At 38.9% G+C, this 15,148-nt stretch overlaps 1 protein-coding gene across 1 annotated transcript in view; it reads left to right on the top strand.

Moving 5' to 3' along the window:
- The window catches only part of KCNH8 (potassium voltage-gated channel subfamily H member 8), a 653,292-nt gene that overhangs the window by 134,150 nt on the left and 503,994 nt on the right, over positions 1–15,148 (top strand). The gene's annotated exons all lie outside the window — the stretch shown is intronic.

The raw sequence follows: 15,148 nt of genomic DNA, 5'->3' as shown, positions 1-15,148 counted from the left end.
GAATGCTCCTTGGAAGCAAGAATGGCCAGACTTCGTCTCACCTACTTTGGTCATGTTGTCAGAAGGGACCATTCCCTGGAGAAGGATATCATTCTTGGTGAAGTAGAGGGTCAATGGAAAAGGGGAAGGCCCTCAATGAGATGGATTGACACAGTGGCTGTAATGATGGGCTTGGGTATAGCAAGTATTGTGAGGCTGGCACAAGATCGGGCAGTGTTTCATTCCATTGTAAATAGGGTCACTATGAGTCGGAACTGACTCTACAGCACCTAACAACAACAACATGCACTTTCCCTGTTTCCCAAAATCCTTATTGTCCTGCTATGACGCTGGCTGATTCTTCTCGGATCCTCTGTTACATCCTTATCTTTTTTGAGTTGTCATAGTACTGGATAACTCCAGAACTCAGGCTTTGGTCAGATAACATCACTCCTCTGCTCATAAAGCTATAATTTCCCATCCAAAGTCTTTACATTAAGATCCTTTATCATCTGATCTTTCATTCTCTCTCTGGCCTCCCTGCCTACCATACTTCTCTTTTCTTACTGTCGAGTGGCCACACTACTTGCCCTGCTCTTCCTTGAATACTTGGATGTGCTACTGCCTTGTTGTCTTTGCATTGTCTCTTTCTCCTACCTGGAACTTCTCCCCTATCATCACATGGCTTACAACCTCCCTACTTCAAGTCTTTGTTCAAATGTGCCCTCCTCAATGATGCTTACCCTAAACACTTAAATTTATATCTCTGCTTCTCCCCATATCCCTGATCCTCCTTATTTATTGTTTTTATTTATTCTGTAGTTCTTACCATTTTCTTTAGTATTCTTTATGATCTGTTTACCTACCAAATTTGTTGTTTAACATCTGTCTTCTTCCTCCCACCCATTTCCACTCTGGAATGTAAGCCCAATTAAAGGGTCTTTGTCTATTTCATTCCATGATGTATTCTAAACACCTGGAATGGCTCTTGGGGCATAATATATGTGTGGCTTTCCTATTGTTTTAGTTTCAGAGATGCAGAGATTTCTCACACTGGGGTTAAGCAGGTAGAAGGTAAACATATTGTGAACTAATTTTTGAGCACTGTAAAGTGGCTTTCCTGTGTCCTACACCTGAAGCCTTCAGCTAAGAATCACTTCTTGATACTTATAAATCCTGGTAGAGACTTGCCATTCCTTTCTTTTATAAACTCGAAGCATTTTCCATGTACAGGATTAAACCAAAATTCTTCCTGCGCAAATGTTAGAGGCCCCATTTGACTTGCTTCTCCCATATGTCAGCACATGGAGAAGCAATCGTTGAGGCTTCTGGAAGGCACTGACTGGCAGGTCAAGCACCTAGGCGCCATGACTTCCTGTGATTTTCCTCCTAGCATCAAAGACAAAAAGCTCCTAAAATGACCACAAAGTGCTCTAGGAGACATTTCTCTGGTTACACTAGAGTGAATGAGGTTTAAACGGCCCACAGATGTCACATCCAGTTTCCTTAATAGTCACATCCAGTTTCCTAAGTAATCACATCAAGGACTGTCATAGGTCCCTGGTAGCCAGTGTCAAGAGGATTCCCAGAAGAACTGCTGAGCTAGCCAAGCAATTGTGCATTTCTTGATCTGAAAATCCATTGTTTCATATTAAAATGATCTCTTATCTGCCTCTGTCCTCATAGGATGTGGAGATTGATGAGTGAACACATGTCCTTCTCATTGTTGCTTTTCATTTTGGTGCCCAGCCTAGATGCTGGCACATAATAAATGCTTGAGAAATGCTTGCCAAACCACCACTGAATCACAGTCTTGGAGCCCAGCCCCATCATCGTGTGCGGCTTCATCACCTCCCAGCTATCAGAGTTAGATAGAATTGAGGTCCCTGCCTTATCCATTTGGATTTAGTTTCTCTTTGAACTCCTGAATGCCTTATAAAAATAAATATTGAAACTCCATTTTAAGCAGCAAATCTGCTGAGGGAAGACTGGAAGTTTATAGGAGAGCTTGAAGGGTATTTCTGATGTTATGTGACCCAAGAAGTGAAACAATCCAACAAGTCATCAAAAAACTGATGAGACCTCAAAGGTGAAGGCCCAGCTACACAGGTGTTTGGAATGTGCCATTGATTTTTTTTCAGCTACACTCTCTCATGGATACATTATCACTGGCCATAAAACAGAGGGGATATCAAGAGATAGAGGTTGACTGAGACAACAAATTTTCCCTCAATCCACAGGTAACTAACCAGTTACCATCGATTTCTGTCCATGGTGACCTTGTGTCAGAGTAGAACTGTGCATCACAGGGCTTTCAGTGGCTAATTTTTCAGAAGTAGATTGCCAGGCTTTTCTTACAAGGTGCCCCTGTGTGGACGAGAACTGCCAAACTTCCAGTTAGCAGCCAAGCACATTAACTGTTTGCTCCACACAAGGACTACCCACAGGTAATAAACCCATATGAGACTTTAATAAGCCCTGATAGTGCAGTGGTTAAGCACTCAGCAGCTAACTGAAAGATCAGTGCTTCTATCCCAGCTGCCACTCTGTGGGAGAAAGATGTGATGATCATCAACTCCCATAAAGATTATAGCCTTGAAAACACAATGGGTCAGTTCTACTCTGTTCTACACGGTTGTTATTAGTCAGAATTGGTTTGATGGCAACAGATTTGTTTCTTTTGGCTTATTCTTTGTTTAGATGCTTCCTGAATAATGTGTCATTTTTTTTCTCTCTAATCCTGTCAGTGTTGTCCACATGAATCTGTTTAGAAGGAAATGCTGGTATAGTTTCCTTTGATAAGAATGAATTTATGAGGAATCTAAAGAAGCTTAAGCTTCAGGGACTCTCACTTGCCCTGGAAGGGAACCTGGTATGTCCCATAATTGTATATGTTTGTAAAAATCTCAAAAGTAAAATATTTTAGACACAATTGGTTAAATCTACTATCTGTTCCCACTCTGATTTCTTCTCTTCCACGCTTTCCCTCCTGTGGATGCAGGCCATTTTTGCATTCTGCTAAAGGGGAAGTTGAATTGGGAATGCATTTAGTTCGGGCCTATCACAGTAATTTCTAAGTGTAGTTGTTACCAGTTTTCCCATTCTGGTGTAGGAATGAACAGCTCGCAGGAATACTCTGACTCTTGGCTTTGTGAGTCACCAGGTGTCATGACAAAGGTACGAGGCCTGAAGGATTATTTCCCTTTGAGCAGGTCTGTAGTGCCCAGCACCAGAATTATGTGAAAGGGGGAGGAGAGACAGACTTGAAACAGATGGAGTCAAAAGCTGGTCTGTGAAAAAGTGTTCAGGCTATGTCAAGCAGGCGATTTATAAAGCCACTATATTATTTTTCTGGGTTTTGTGATATGTATGTCAGTGTTTTTTTAAAAAACGAATGTTCACCTTCACCTTCACTCCTAATTTATTTGCATTTTTCTCTTCCTGAATTCTTCCTCCTTTATTCAGGATCTTCAGGATCTTCCCTGATAATGCCTTGTTGTTGTTGTTGTTATATGCCATCGAGTCGGCCCTGACTCATAGCGACCCCTTCTTGGGTTTCCGAGGCAGTATCACTATGGAAGTAGATTGCCTCATCTTCCTTCTGAGGAGTGGCTGGTGGGTTTGAATGCCAGCCTTCTGGTTAACAGTCAAGTGCCTTAGGCACTGTGCTACCAGAGCTCCCGATAATGCCTTATTAATTATCTTTCATTTGTTAGATTTAGACTAGTCTTCTGGGCTCTAATGGATGAAAAATGTATAATAAAACTTAATGACATTTTACTGGTAATAATAGTAATTTCACTATACTCTGAAAGTTCTGAAAAATATGCTATTATCAAATAATTAGTCTATATGAAGGTCTTAATTGAGAGATCTTCTGTCATGAGATCTCCAGTGTCATTTCTGTCAAAGACTACAGACTACAGAATGGATTACACCTTAACATAAAGAAAGCAAAAATCCTCACAACTGGACCAATAAGCGACAGCATGATAAATGGAGAAAAGATTGAAGTTGTCAAGGAATTCATTTTACTTGTATCCACAATCAATACCCATGGAAGCAGCAAAGGAATCAAACAATATTTTGCATTGGACAAATCTGCTGCAAAAGACCCTTTTTGAAGTGTTAAAAGCAAAGATGTCACTTTGAGGATTAAAGTGCACCTGACCCAAGCTGTGATATTTTCAGTCACCTCATACCAAAAAAAAAAAAAAAAAACTTACTCCCATTGAGCCGTTTTTGACTCATAGTGATCCCTCTTTGGGTTTCCGAAGCGATATTTCTACAGTAGTTTGCCCAGTCTTCCATCTGAGGAGTGGCTGGTGGGTTTGAACTGCCAGCCTTCTGGTTAGCAGTCAAATGCCTTAGGAACTATGCCACAAGAGCTCACACCTCATATGCAAGCAAAATCTGGACAACAGGTAGGGAAGATTGAAGAAGAATTGACACATTTGAATTATGGTGTTGGAGAAGAATATTAAATTTGACATGATCTGGGGAAGAACAAACAAAATGTCTTGAAAGAAGTACAGCCAGAATTCTTAGAAGCAACGATGGTGAGACATTTGTCTCTTGTATTTTGGACATATTGTTAGGAGGGACCAGTCCCTGGAGAAGGACATCATTCTTGGTAAAGTAGAGGATCATCCAAAAAAGAGGAAGGCCCTCAAAGAGATGGATTGACACAGTGGCTGTAACAATGGGGTCAAACATAGCAAAGATTGTGAGGATGGTACAAGAATGGGCAGTGTTTCATTTTATTATACATGGGTTCACTATGAATCAGAAACAACTCGATGACATCTAACAACAACAGTGAGAGAAAAAAAATGATACTAAGATCTCAATTTTATAGGAGAAGCAGAGTCTGCAACTTGAGTAGAACTTTTTTTTTTAGCATTGTAATCAGTTTATTGGAATATTTTATACAGACAATACACATTATAGAGATATCTCTACAATCATAATATAGAAATCAACTCAAAACACATTTTAATGTTTTTTTATTTTATTAAAAAAATTTAAATTGTGATTTGGGTGAAAGTTTACAGAGCAAATTGGTTTTCCATTCAGCAATCTATACACATTCTATTTTCCAAAATTCACTGCAATCCCCACAATACAACAGCACTCTTCTCATTTCCTTCTCATACCCACCATTTCCTTTCTTCCTTCCTTCAATTCCCCTCCCACCTTCCTAGCTCTGTTGTTGTTGTTGTTGTTGTTATGTGCCGTCGAGTCGACCCCGACTCATAGCGACCCCTCCTTGGGTTTCCGAGGCAGTATCACTACGGAAGTAGGATTGCCCAACCTTCCTTCCGAGGAGTGGCTGGTGGGTTTGAACCGCCCCAGGCAAATGCTGCCCTCTTGATCTCATATAGTTGTACTCAAGGAGATTTTCATGTATCCAAACATGTAGGAATTGTTCAGAGTTCTTATCTATCTGCCTTTCAAGTGGTAATAGGTTCATCTACATAAAACATGGTTTGTTTGTTTTGTAATTATTCCCAGATATTATGAGAGAATTACTAAATGCTATTTTTGCTAAATACCTCTATTCTGCATATATACAAGAGACACTTCAGTGCAAATTAATACATTATATAGTCAAAATATTCTCAAATTTTCTGGGAGGAAAAATGGTAGAGAGGTGTTTAATCATTTCTGCTTGGACTAGAATTGACTAATTACAGTAGACGAAAGCATGGACACTTATGCACAGAGGATAATTTTATTTGGCATTTCCAATCATCAACCTAACTGCAGTACATAACTTGCGGTACAAGTTTCAGAAGACATCAATAATACCTTGTAAAACTGCCTATACTGTGATAAATAATACTGGTTCAGTCTTTAAATACATTGTAACTCCAGGAAAAATAGTGATACTGAGCTTTGATAAAAGTAAGTGGCTCAGAAGAACTTTCCACCCCAAGTGTGGATCCTCTGAAGCCTGTGAAACTTCTGCTGTTGACCACAAATAAATTTGTGGCGAACTCACTAGTATCAAATTTGTTCCAACATACTTTTAGAGTGGTGCCAATATGGGGGAAAAAAGAGATAGGCTTCTCATCAGTCTTTTCATTCTCTGTCCCCAAATAATTGCCAACTGACTCCAGTGTGAACAATACCATGTTCGGTGTAAACCTTGACTAAATCCCATAATTTCTTTGGGTCTCAATTTCCTTAATTTATAAAGTGAAGGTTTTGAACCATCTCTCCAACTATATTTCTATCTCTAGAGCAAACATTCTGTGGTTTCATCTCTGTCCATATATATTAAATAGGTCAAATCCCTTAAGGGAAAAGAAGAACAATTAGCACTCTAGGTATAAACAGAGTACTGTGGGAGATGAAGATACCACTTAAGGCTTTAGAATTCCACTAAGTTATTGCTTAGCACTTGGAAAAGAGTTACTGGAGAAGATAATTCTGACTTGAGGACAGTAACTCTAAACATAGGGAAGCAGAACATAGTCGTACACTGTTCAACAATTCTGCTAAGGTCTCTGCATAGGGTTAAATTTTGATGCAGTTAAAATTACCCACAACAGTCCCTTATGAAGAGTTACAGCATGGTGTAAATGGTTAGCACACTCAACTGCTTGCTGAAAGGTTAGCCATTCCAGTCCACCCAAAGATGTCTTGGAAGAAAAACCTGGCCATCTACTTCCAAAACATCAGCCATTAGAAAATATGGAGCACAGTTCTACTCTTACACATGAGGTCACCATAAATCAGAATCAATTCCACAGCAACTGGTGAATACTGGTCCCTGGTGAAGTTGTTGGAAGCTGGCATTTTGTTATTTTACTAATTTCAGTCATATTTTCCCACGGCATTAAATAGCTGTCTTTATTATTATTATTGAGATCAATATATATATATATATATATATAGCAAATCATTTCCCAATACACCATTCTTCACTTGCACAATTCAGAGAAATTAGTTATGTTTATCATATTGTTTAACCATTACCATTTTCTGTGTTAAAATTTTTCCATCACCTTTAAAAGATTACTGTGTTTTGAGTTGCTCTCCTGATGAAATATTTGCCTCATGTGTTGGAACCACATTATGAAGAAACTTGATTATATTTAAACATTAGCCTCATTCATTACACCAAGTTAGTAGCTCTATGAGAGACACACACAAACCCAGATCAAATGAGCAGATACGTATCTTCAACAGCAGATTCACTACAAGGCATTTGCTCTTTAATGGTGTGGTTAAGCCATATATACTATTTAAACCCCATGCAGCAGCTCCACAGGAGAAAGACCTGGTGATCTGTTCCTGTAAAGATTACAATCTAGGAAACCCTAGGAGGCAGTTCTGCTCTCTCATATCATGCATTAATAATTTCTTTTAGAAGGCTCAACACAAGACGGGGCCCCATTAGACATAGGTTAAAGATATCCTAAATGTCCAAGTTTTCCAAACTGCTTTACCACTCATTATCTCTAACATCAACTCCTTCTCCTCCCCTCAGTTCATTCCCTCCAGTCTTAGGGTTCCTTATTTCCCTGTAATGTCTCAGAGAACTCACACACTGCCAAGGAAATGGCTCACACAGTGGTGGAGGTGGGGAGGCTGACAAGTCCCAAATCTGAGGGTCAGGCATGGATCTGGAGGATTTCCTCACTCACATGGTTGCAGGGGTGGGCAAACCCAGATTATTGGCAGGTCAGATGATAGGCTGCCATCTCCAGGGGTGAGATGATGACAAACCGGATGCAGAGTCCAGAGCAGGAAAGAGCCACATTACCAGCACATTCCCATATGCACTCTCAAGGGTGGTAACCTGAGTCACATCCTCCAGCAAGGTGGAACTCAAGATATATCCCAAACTAAACAGGCATAGAGGCTAGGATTTACCATACATCACAAAATGGAGGACTATGACTAGAAGGCCTATATTAGGCAATTCACTGCACAGCACATGGGTTCACTATGACTCAAAATCAACTTGATGGCACCCAACAACAGCAACTATTTAAATTCATATTTCTTTCCCCCACCCCCTTATTTATTGGCTTATTTATTTACTTATATATGAGTTCATGGCAACATGTTATTGAATCTGTGTAAGTTACGTATGCTTTTTATGCCAAGAAATTTGGGAGAAAGCTACCTGACCAACTGACTGGAAGAGATCTATTTGTACCCCTTTCAAAGAAAAGTGATCCCACAGAATGTGGAAATTATTCAAAAAGTATCATTAATGTCATATGCAAGTAAAATCTTGTTGAAGATAATTCAAAAGTGGTTGTAGTAGTATATTGACAGAGAACTTCCAGAAATGCAAGCTGGATTCAGAAGAGGATGTGGAACAAGGGATATAATTGCTGATATCAGATGGATCTTGGCTCAAAGCACAGAATACCAGAAAGATGTTTACTTGCATTGTATTGACTATGTGAAAGCATTCAACTTTGTGGGTCATAGCAAATTATGGATAACATTAGAGGAATGGGTATTTCAGAACATTTAATTGTGTTCATGAGGAGCCTGTACATAGACCAGGAGGCCATCGTTCAAACAGAACAAGGGAATACTACAATGTTTAAAATCATCATGGTTGTATCATTTTACCATACTTATCCAATCTGTATGCTGATCAAATAATCCAAGAAGCTGGACTATATGAAGAAGGGTGTGGCATCAGGATTGGCGGAAAACTTATCAACAGCCTGCGCTATGCGGTTGACACAACTTTCCTTGGTGAAAGTGAAGATGACTTGAAGCACTTGCTGAGGAAGTTAAAGACTACAGTGTGCAGTGTGGATTACATCTCAACATAAAGAAACAAAAGTCTTCGCAACTGGACCAATAAGCAACATCATGATAAATGGAGGAAAGATTGAAGTTGTCAAAGATTTCATATTACTTGGTTCTACAAACAACACCAATGGAAGCAACAGTCAAGACATCAGATGACATATTGCTCTAGGCAAATCTGCTGCAAGTGACCTCTTTAAAGTTATAAAGAGCAAAGATGTGTCTTTGAAGACTAAGGTGTGCCACCCCCCAGCCACAGTATTTTCAATCACCTCATATGCATGTGAAAACTGGAAAATGAATAAGGAAGACTGAAGAAGAGTTGATGCTTTTGACTTGTGATGTTGGTGAACAATACTGAAGGTACCATGGACTGCCAGAAGTAACAAATCTGTCCTGGATGAAATGCAGCCAGAATGCTCCTTGAAAGTGAGAATAGCAAGACTTCATCCTACCTACCTTGGTCATGTTTTCAGAAAGGACCATTCCCTGGGAAAGGATATCATGCTTGGTAAAGTGGAGGGTCAATGAAAATGAGGAAGGCCCTCAATGAGATGGATTGACACAGTGGCTGCAGTGATTGGCTCAGGTATAGCAAGGATGTGAGGCTGGCACAGGACTAGGCAGTGTTTCATTCTGTTGTAGAGTTGCTGTGAGTCAGAGCTGACTCAATGGCACCTAACAACAGCCACAACAATGAAGAACTGTGCTCCAAAAAATTTGAAAACCTAGAAGAAATAGATAGATTTCTGGAAATATACTACTTACCTAAACTAACACAGACTGAGGTAGAAAATTTGACCAGACCCACAACAAAAGAAGAAAATGAACAAGTCATAAAAAATTACCATCAATTACTGGAGTCTTTAATTTTCATCAGTAAGTGCTTCAAGTCATCTTCATTTCCAGCAAGCAAAGTTGTGTCATATGCATACTGCAAGTTGTTAATGAGTCTTTCTCCAATCCTGATGCCACACTCTTCTTCATGTACTCCTTCATAGTACCCTGACATAATTCTTTTGATTTCTGTTGGTTCTGTTGTGACATCATCCATTTCATTTCTTATGCATTTTATTTACATCTTCTCCTTCTTTTCCTTTGTTAAGCTTGACAGTGGTTTGTTAATTTTATTAGTCTTTTCAACGAACCAACTTCTCAAAACTGAGTCACTGACTCATAGCGATCTCTCCTTGGGTTTCTAATGCAGCATCACTAATGAAGTAGATTGCCCAACCTTCCTTCTGAGGAGTGGCTGGTGGGTTTGAATCACCAACCTTCTGGTTAGCAGTCAAGTGCCTTAGGCACTATGATACCAGAGCTCCTAACCAACTTCTAGTCTTGTTATTTTTTTCCTATTGTCTTTCTATTCTCTGTTTCATTGATTTCTGCTCAAATCTTCATTATTTCTTTTCTTCTGATGACTATAGGCTTTTTTTGCTGCTCTTTTTCTAATTGTTGGAGATGTTGGTTAAGGTGTTGATTATGGCTCTTTCTTCTTTTTGATATGTGCATATATTGCTATAAATTGCCCTCTGATCAATGCTTTTGCTCTGCCAAAGATTTTGGTATGTCTTATTTGCATTCTCATTTGATTCAAGGAATTTTCTAATTTATTTTTCAATTTTTTTTTTTCTATTACCCAGTCATTGTGTGCATGTGTGTGTGTGTACTTTAGGTGCAAGTTTACTGAGCAGAGTTTGTTTTACGTTCAACATTATGTGTACATTTAGTTTAACTCCTCATTTACCATCCCCAACCCTAACCCAGTCTCCTCCCCTCTCTGCCCAGTAACCCTCCCTCCTCCCATGCCCCTCATAGTTATGCACTCCTGTGTGTCCTCCATTTCCTCATGCATATGCTGCCCCTCTGGTGCCCCATGGTTGATTGCTCCAAGGGTTGCATTTCCATAGAGTATGTGGGTGCACCACCCTGGGTTGAATGGTCTGTGTGTACATCTTGTTTACTTCTGGGCTGAAGCCCCTGGGAGTGAGTTTTTTATTTCAGGCCCAAAATGTATCCCAGGACCATAGTAATGGGGGATCTCACCAGACTCCATCCAGACAGTAATTCTGATCATTATTGAGTTTTTGGATATTGTTCCACATTTTTCCTCCAACTCTATTCAGGATTTCCAGATTTGATCCTCTCCTGAGTGGCTGGAATTGGTAGCCAGGCACCATCTAGTTCTTCTGGTCTCAAAGGCCATCATGTCCTCAGGCTGATTGCTTCCACAGTGTCTGGGGAGAGACATTTTTGAAGAGGGTGTTATTCAGTTTCCATGTGTTTGCTCTTTTTCCATTGGTCTTCCTAGGGTTGATTCCTAATTTTATAGCATTGTGATCCTTGAAGATGCTTTGCAGTATTTTGATGTTTTTTAATTTATTGAAGCTTGCTTTGTGACCTAACATATGGTCTGTCCTGAAGAATGTTCCGTGTGTGCTGGAAAAGCATTCTTTTGTACTGTTGTTGGGTGAAGTGTTCTGTAGATGTCTATAAGTTCAAGTTGGTTGATCGTATTGTTAAGTTTTTCTGAATCTTTGTTGAGTTTCTTTCCAGGTGTTCTGTCTTTTATTGAAACTCATATGTTAAAGTCTCCTACTATGACTGTGGTGTCATCTATTTGTCTCTTCAATTTTGTTATATGTATTTTGTGCTTTTTTCATTGGGTGCATAGATATTTATTATGGTTCTGTCCTCTTGTTCAATTGATCCTTTAATCATTATATAATGTCCTTCCTTGTCTCTTATGGTTGTTTTTGTTTTAAAGTCTATTTTATCAGAAATTAATATTAACACTCCTGCCCTTTTTTGGTTGTCATTTGCTTGATATATCTTTTTCCAACCTTTGACTTTTCATCTATTTTTGTCTTTGTGTCTGATGTGAGTCTCTGGTAGACAGTATAATGATGGGTTGTGTTTTCTTATCCAGTCTGCAACTCTTCATCTCTTGAGTGGTGCATTTAATCCATTGACATTCAGTGTAATTATCAACAGCTATGAATTTATTGCTATCATTTTGTTACATGTTTTTCCTGATATTTTGGTTTTGTATAATTTTCTATGCTGAGCTCATTTTGTTTATGAATTGTGTTATTATCTCCTTCATTGCTGTTGTTTCAGTACTTGCTAAATATTTATGCTTGTACTCTTATTATTATTATTTTCCTTTAAGGTTGCCCTGTGATTTATTATTTTCTTCCCAAGTATAAAACAGTCTGGTCTATCTCACAATTGTCTTGACTTTCTCATCATTTAGAAATTCCGTAACTTAGGAGCTCTGGTAGCATAGTTCCTAAGGCACTTGACTGCTAACCAGAAGGTTGGTAGTTCAAACCCACCAGCCACTCCTTGGAAATAAGACTGGGAAAACTACTTCCATAGTGATACTGCCTCAGCAACCCAAGGAGGGGTCACTATGAGTTGGGGCTGACTCAATGGCACATAACAACAACAATACTATTTATTCTCTTTTGTGGGGAGGAATAAATGTCCTCATTTACCAATTGATGTTTCTAGTTCCCTATTACAGTCTTGTAAGCTTTGGATACTTCTATAACTAGGTTGGTTTCTGGGTTATGTGTGTTAATTATTAGTTGTTGTTTACTGTTGTTGGTTCTCTGTCCAAAGGACTCCATTTAGCTTCTCTTGTAAGGTTGGTCTGGTTTTAACAAAATCTTTTAATTTCTGCTTATCTGGAAATGTCCTAACTTCACCCTCATATTTGAGGGACAGTTTTGCAAGGTACATAATTCTTGATTGGCAAATTTTATCTTTCACGGTTTTATATGTATCATTCCATTGCCTTCTCACCTGCATGGTTTCTGCCAAGAAATCAGAGCTTAGTCTTATCGGTTGTCCTTTGTAGGTAATATTTTGTTTTTCCCATGCTGCTTTGAGGATTCTTTCTTTGTCTTTGGTTTTGGTGAGTTTGATGATGATATGTCTTGGTGATTTCTGTTGGAGTCTATCCTGTTTGGGGTTCATTGAACCTCTTGAATGGATATACTCTCATTTTTCATCATATTACAGAAATTCTCTTCCAACAAATCTTTGACAATTTTCTCTGTTGTTTTATCTGTCTTTTCCTGTGCTGGAATTCCCCTTGTTGTTGTTGTCATTAGGTGCCATTGAGTTACCTCTAACTCATAGCAATCCCATGCACAACAGAACGAAACACTGCCTGGTCCCATGCCAGCTCCACAATCCTTGCTATACTTGAGTTCATCACCACAGCCACTGTGTCAATCCATCTTGTTGAGGGCTTTCCCCGCTTTTGTTGACCCTTCACCTTACCAAGCATGACATCCTTCTCCAGGGAATGGTCCTTTCTGATAACATGACCAAAGTAGATGAGATGAAGTCTGGCCATTTTCACTTCCAAGGAGCATTCTGGCTGCACTTCCTCCAGGACAGGAATTCCCCTTCTACATAGGTTATTCCACTTGATGGTATCCCACATGAATCCTAGGCTTCCTTCATTTTGTTTTGATCTTTTGTCAGGGTGATTCCTTAGCAAAGTAATATTGAGGTATGTGTCTTCAAACTCATTAATTCTGTCTTCCATTGATTTGATTCTACTCTTTTGCCCATTCAATGTGTTATTTCTGAAATTTTAATATTAATCTTCTAGATTTGCTGTTTTTTTATTGCTTCTAATTTTTTATTTTATCAATTTGTTCTTGTATTGTTTTCTTAAATTGTTCTTGAGTTTTATTTGTGTTTTCCTTGATTTTGTGACTGTTTTCCTTGATCTTGTCAGTGTTTTCCTTGGTCTATCTCTCAATCTATTGAAAGAACCCAAGTATAATTCTTTTGAATGTCTTATCAAGGAGTTCCAATGCTGCTTATTCTTCAGGGATGTTTTCTGGGTTTGTATCCTGGTCACTTGTTTCTACTACTTTATCTTGCTTGTGTGTGTGTGTGTGGACTGTTATGGTCTGTTGTCTCTGAGACATTGTGATGTTCTTGTATTTATGTTTAGCATATGGTTGTATGTTACTGTGATTTGCCCAAGTTTTTTTTCCCCTTTGTTTTGTTTGTGATGGATAATGAGAGTATGTGCACAGATATCAGTTAGCTGTTCATAAAGAGGAGTTGAAGGTGAGTTGGGCTAGTACTGCCTGCCATCTACCATTGGTTAGTTGTTGTAAAAGCAAGTGGTGACCCTTATTCAGTGGTGCATATATGATTGGGTTGTGTGGGCACCTTTGCTGTCTTCCACTCATTTAGACAAAAAGAAATTAAAAACCACAAAAAATAACAGCAAGAGAACAAAAAATTCAAACTGTGTAAACAAACAGGAATAATCACAAGAAAAAAAAATGCAATAAATGTGAAGAAAAAATTTAAAAATATATTTAAAAAGGGTAAAATAAAAATAATGAGAATAGAAGGAAAAAAAAGTCATAATATCTGGGGAGGGAGAGAGGAGAGAAAACAGCAAGAGTAAAAGAAAAGTAAAGGAAATATGGGAAAACTGCAAAAGAAAAAACAAAGGATGGGAAGAATCAAAACAAAGAAAAATTAAGGTAACCAGGGAAAGCGAAGATTAATAATAATAATAATAATAGAACAAGAATCAGGTACAGGAAAGAAAAAAAGGGAGGGGAGGAGGAAGATAAAAAGAATTATTTAAATACAAAAACAAACCTGGGGGAGGAGGACACAGCACCCAGACTTTGTCTGGGCACAATCAGGGATGGAATTCCTGCTACTCAAGAAGGTGGGTGGAGGTGAGGGATGGCCACACCTTTGTTTATCAGGATGGTATGGGGTATAAGAGGAACAAGGGGAATATCACACCTTTCTTGTCATCAGTCTCCAGTGCAGTAGTTGCTGTTGGCAAGTGGAGCCTATTCTTAGCTCGCTGTCCAGGTAATAATGCCACTTGCATATATTCAACATGGCCACACCCACAGGACAGCTGCTGTCAGTCCACCAGACTGTTAGCATCCTTCACTGTTTTCCTTTCTGATTGTCAGGCACCAGTGCAGTCTTTGCCCATGAAGTCTAGGTGAGCAGAGCCAATTCTTATATTGCTACAGGGAAATATTCAAAATGGTTGTGCCCTCAGGACAGCTGTTAGTCCACAGTTCCATTTGTCACTGTTTCATTCATGTTCTTCTACTAGTTGGTATTTAATAAACTTCTTTACTGTTGCCTTCATAGTTCAGGGTTCCAGGGTCATCTTTTGTATCAGTTTCAATTGGTTTCTCATTGCTTTGTTGCAGAGGGTCTGTGTAGCTTGTCTGCCTATTCTGCCATCTTGGCAGAACTCCACTGTACTATTTTTCACTTGAGCAAGGATTTGTCACTGCTGTTTATTAGTAACTCACATTACCCATCATCTTTGTCTCTTAGTCTTTTTTTTTTTTTTTTTTTT

The sequence above is a fragment of the Orycteropus afer genome, unplaced genomic scaffold (genome assembly GCF_000298275.1).
Source record: "Orycteropus afer afer isolate SDZICR_OR568_19922 unplaced genomic scaffold, OryAfe1.0 scaffold00003, whole genome shotgun sequence".
Taxonomy (NCBI): Eukaryota; Metazoa; Chordata; class Mammalia; order Tubulidentata; family Orycteropodidae; genus Orycteropus; species Orycteropus afer.
Note: the sequence above shows the minus strand (reverse complement) of the source record. Positions and strands in the feature narration are given on the sequence as shown.